The 5,627-nt window shown below is 40.7% G+C and overlaps 1 protein-coding gene across 1 annotated transcript in view; it reads left to right on the plus strand.

Annotated features, from left to right (window-relative positions):
• The window catches only part of Tim9a (translocase of inner membrane 9), a 225,468-nt gene that overhangs the window by 109,233 nt on the left and 110,608 nt on the right, over window positions 1-5,627 (plus strand). The gene's annotated exons all lie outside the window — the stretch shown is intronic.

Genomic DNA, 5,627 nt, shown 5'->3' on the forward strand with positions numbered 1-5,627 from the left:
GAATGGACTGAGGACGGGCTGGAGCACTATATAACAATTACTTAACACTAAATGCGTTCTTACGAAGTAAAATTTACCAAACATTTCAATATAATTACCATTTTGCATTTGCCGGTATAGTGCCTTCTTTTGATAATTACTTATTTACCATTTTATATTAAGATGCACTTAATAGCGCGCATGACCAAGCTGCCAACTGTACACCAGGCGGAGGGCGCCCAGGTTAGTGACACCTGGTCAAGCGAGGGCCTCACCTGCACTGCTTACCGCCAATTAATCTTTCCGGGACCACGCCAGCAGGTGAGTACGACCCCACCACCTTATTGGTACGACCCCACCACCTTATTGGTACGACCACACCACCTTATTGGTACGACCCCACCACCTTATTGGTACGACCACACCACCTTATTGGTACGACCCCACCATCGTGTTAGTAAGACCACACCACCTTATTGGTACGACCCCACCATCGTGTTAGTAAGACCACACCACCTTATTGGTACGACCCCACCATCATGTTAGTAAGACCACACCACCTTATTAGTACGACCCCACCATCGTGTTAGTAAGACCACACCACCTTATTGGTACGACCCCACCATCGTGTTAGTAAGACCACGCCACCTTATTGGTACGACCCCACCATCGTGTTAGTAAGACCACACCACCTTATTGGTACGACCCCACCATCATGTTAGTACGACCACACCACCTTATTGGTACGACCCCACCATCGTGTTAGTAAGACCACACCACCTTATTAGTACGACCCCACCATCATGTTAGTAAGACCACACCACCTTATTAGTACGACCCCACCATCGTGTTAGTAAGACCACACCACCTTATTGGTACGACCCCACCATCATGTTAGTAAGACCACACCACCTTATTGGTGCGACCCCACCATCATGTTAGTAAGACCACACCACCTTATTGGTGCGACCCCACCATCATGTTAGTAAGACCACACCACCTTATTAGTACGACCCCACCATCATGTTAGTACGACCACACCACCTTATTGGTACGACCCCACCATCATGTTAGTAAGACCACACCACCTTATTGGTGCGACCCCACCATCATGTTAGTACGACCACACCACCTTATTGGTACGACCCCACCATCATGTTAGTAAGACCACACCACCTTATTGGTACGACCCCACCATCGTGTTAGTAAGACCACACCAGCGGGTTGGTACGACCATTCCAGCCGGATGTTAAGACCACACCCATATTGGTCGGCACCGACGAGTCAGCAAACGACCGATTATTAATGGCGTTGTTTGATAAATTATGTAACCAGTGTAAAAGATGTTATTTAAGAATATGTTGATAATGTCTCTAAACTATGAAAATATAGTATATATATATTTAATTAACACCAAGCTCATTAAAATATTAAATAATGTTACTAAAACCAATTACGAATATTTGCAACAATAATAGATAAGCCCTAATAATAGATAAATGATAATGGCTATATTTATATTTTACACAAATTTTGCAAGAAACTACAAGGAGCCATTTAAGAGAATTTAGCATAACAGAAAAGTTTATGAAGAAATTTTACGTTTTGGTTAAGTATACCGAAAAATGAGAACACTACGACTGACGACGTGTCAATTCATGTACATGACTCCGAGGCCCAACTATGTGACTGAACTCGATGCTGAACAGACAATCTGAATCAAGCCATAAAAATTATACAAGGCGTGTACAAAACGGCTATAAGAAAAAAAATTTCTTAGTATGTTAAGATAAGCATCTTATTGCTTCGTAATTACAATTATTACTTAACCTATTATAGATATAGGTTAAGTAATAATTGTAATTACGAAGCAATAAGATGCTTATCTTAACATACTAAGAAGGTTAGGTAAGGTCGGTGTTTTCTATGAAGCTTTTCATGGTAAACTAGTATGTTTAGTATGTCACATATGCACGTATTTAATAAGTCAATATTGACTGTAAGAAAGTGCGAGAAAGGGGGTGGATAAGACGGGGACTTCATGCTCCAACTAAAGGAATATTTTTGGTTGTCGAGGAATATCATTAGAGTTTAATCCATTATTTATTTGTATATATTGGTACAAATGTAGAGCAGCACCGACGTGCCCACACGCTGAGGAGAGTCAGCGTACATGTCATGTTCTATATACATCGACGTAGCCACCGAGAAGTGTTGTACACATATACTGTGAACACCGTCACAGCAAACCTCGTATGCATCACCATGCAGTAATATGCCCATCACTGTGAACACAGCAAACAGAGTAATGCCTGTGTCTCGCCCTGAAATTCAATTATCGACCCATGAGGTTGTAGCCAAATGAAAGTTTATAACGATTAAACAGTCATGAGTTCAATTATATTTGTTCTTACACATATTCAATAAGGTTTATTAGCACTTGGTGGCAAAACAGCAGACGTGTGGTCCTGATGCAAGACTAACGGGAGCAGAAACGGAACAGTCTATTCCGGACAAGAAATTATCGGTAAAACATGCAATATATAACCATGGCTGGGCGCGGCCTCACCAAAATACATCAATACATTGTAAAATATGACCAGGCAAATTCACGGAAGTAAAATTTATGTTCATTTATATTCTTTACGATATATATTATAGCCTACTATAGTGTTAGTCAATATGGTGTATACTGCTTTACCTTCATGGATAAACAATATATTCACTAATATATGCTGGCAACCTCTTTTGTTACTGCACAAAAATTATTATACTCAAACCCGGTAGTACAGTTGGGTTCCTTCTCGACTCACAATCGAGAATTCCGGGTTCGAATTCTGGGCGGTACAGAAATGGTTGGGCACATTTCCTGTCACCTAGTGCACCTGTTCACCTAGCAGTAAGTAGGTACCCAGGAGTTAGTCAGCTTGTTGTGGGGTTGCATCCTGGGTGGGGTCAGTAATTCACCCCTGGGGAGGAGCTCGATATAAGCCTAACGTGTATGAATACACTCTGGCTGCCTGTCCCCGGACACAATGAATTATTATCAAACGTCTAATAACAACTTATTTCGAAGAACACGCTAATTTTGTGCTAAAAATTGATTTAGACATAATAGAAACTGAATTTGCAAAGGCAAATTCTTGCTTAAGTATTTTTGTTGTAGTTGCATATCAGAGGACCGTGTTGCAGGGGAAACTACAGGAATAAGGCTTAAGATGAGCTGTGGGAAGGACATGCGGAAGGAAGAGCCCTAAGCTGGCTAACGGAATCAGAAGTCGTCTTTTACTTAGCTCTTCTATGTAAATAATAAATATAAAAGTGGAAACTAGAGCAGACAATCTGCTAGGCTGCAGGGGTTCTTAACCAGAGATAAGAGGGTAGAAATAGCCAAAGTACTATATATCTCTTTGAGATGTATTTTATTGTCTCGATAAACGTACTTGAACCGGAGATATCCATAATGTGGTTACGGGAATCACAATGGGGGGTATGGGACTCGATCTGTATACAATTTAAACAGTTATTAGATTATAATTAGCTATCACCGTCAGTACTGTACCTTGATTCCGTGTTTTGATTGCACAAAAACAACAAAAATCTTACTATAATTGCAGCTAGCGTGTGTATTTGTGATCTGCCATTTTCTATCTATATCGAATATCTATAAGAGAATGTCTGTTCGAGGTTTGAGGCCAGCTGCTTAGGGCTAGCCTCATTGAACTTTGCAGGATTAATTGTGATTTTATCGAGAGTGTCATAGGGAGAATCGGGCTTGACCCATGCAGAGCCACCCTGATGAAGGGCACTGCCCCAATGCCCGCCCCTCCTTCACAAAGTCTGTGGATATGAAATGTGTTGCCTCGAGTCCATAGACTTTAGCATTACTTTAAATTATAATGAATTCAGATGCTTTATACAAATCCTAAAATATCAATACAACTGGAATACACCATTCCACAGCCTGCACGAAACTCGGCCATAGCCTCAGTCTTTGCTTCAATGGTGAAAAATTGTTACCCCAATACCACAGCGATTTACACAGATGCATCTCCCATCCACCTATACGACGCATACGTTCACTAGCGCCGTATGTATCCCGCACTACCTTCTCAAGCAGGGATCGCGGTTACCAAACCAACTATCTATCATCACAGCTGAATTGTACGCCTTATACCCAAGGTCTACAAATATTCCCAACATTACCAGTTGGGATATATATGATCTGTAGTAACTCCAAGAGGGTAAGTCAAACAATTACGTACTCCTACACAACGTGCTAAGAGTTTGTCCACCCCATGCCTTCAACTGCATGATGAACATCAATTGAAAGGTTACGACATCTCTTTCCAATGGGTTCCAGCTCATTGTGGTATACTCTATAATGAACCTGTAGACCAACTGGCTAAAACGATGCACGACACACCTTATCCGTCATCCAATTTCTCATGTTGTCACGTAAAAGAGCCTTTAAAGTTACCATCACCCAAGATTGTGTAACGAAATGGAAAACGTCATCCACATCTCTATACTATGGGTCCATAAAAATGAAATGGGAAACCTGGAAACATCCCTGGTAGTGCAGCGGTAAAGCACTCGCCCAGTGCTTCGCAAGCGCTTTGGCCTGGGTTCGTGTCCAGGCCGGGGAGGCTTGACTGGGCACCAATCCTTAACTGTAGCCTCTGTTCACCCAGCAGTGAATGAGTACCTGGTTGTTAAATGATTTGGCGGGTCGTATTCCAGGGAAAATATTAGGATTAGGGACCTGCCCGAAACGCTACGTAGCGTGTTAGTGGCTTTATAAGAATGTAAGAACTCTTGTATATATAAATACAAAAAATAAAAAGTATAAAACCAGAGAAATTGATATAACGATGATCAGATTTTATTTATTTATTTACAAGAAGATACATTAGGTTTGCGAGAGCACATAACATTGGTGTTTTTACATTCTTGCAAAGCCACTAACACGCATAGTGTTTCGGGTAGATTATAAGGCTGGGACACACCAAACTGGCAGCACACAGCTCTAAATACAGAATAAACATCAGCGAACTTTGCATCCACTGTCATGTGCCAGAAACAATTGAACATTACCTCTTTCACTGTTCTCCGTATCATAGTGCCAGAATAAACTTTAAACAAACCAGCCCTAACCCTAAGGTTCCCAACGTCAAGAAAACGGTCAATGTAAAGTGTCCTCTCCTAACCTACCAGAGGACCCAAAACAGAAAACGGGAAAGTACGTCACTTTCACCAGCCGCTTCCATTTTCTAGTACGACAATTTTTAGCCTTGTGTGACGCATATGACCGAAAAGCGACGTTCTTTGTAGGACAGGTTGAACAAATAGTTCAGATCTTGTTCAAATACAAGATCTTGTTCAAATACAAGAATGTAAAATCATCAATGCTATGTACTCTCATAAACCCAATGTACCTTCTTGTATATATATAAATAAGTAAATAAAATAAAATAATAATAATAATAATTTATTTAGGAAAAGTACATACATAGTTGCAGAGCTACAGTACAAACATTCGGTTTGATTTAAAGATAGAGGTAGTATATACAATACCTAAAGCCACTAGTACGCATAGCGTTTCGGGCAAATAAATACAAGTTATTGACCTTAAAATACATTTTACC

The sequence above is a fragment of the Procambarus clarkii genome, chromosome 29 (assembly GCF_040958095.1).
Source record: "Procambarus clarkii isolate CNS0578487 chromosome 29, FALCON_Pclarkii_2.0, whole genome shotgun sequence".
NCBI lineage: Eukaryota > Metazoa > Arthropoda > Malacostraca > Decapoda > Cambaridae > Procambarus > Procambarus clarkii.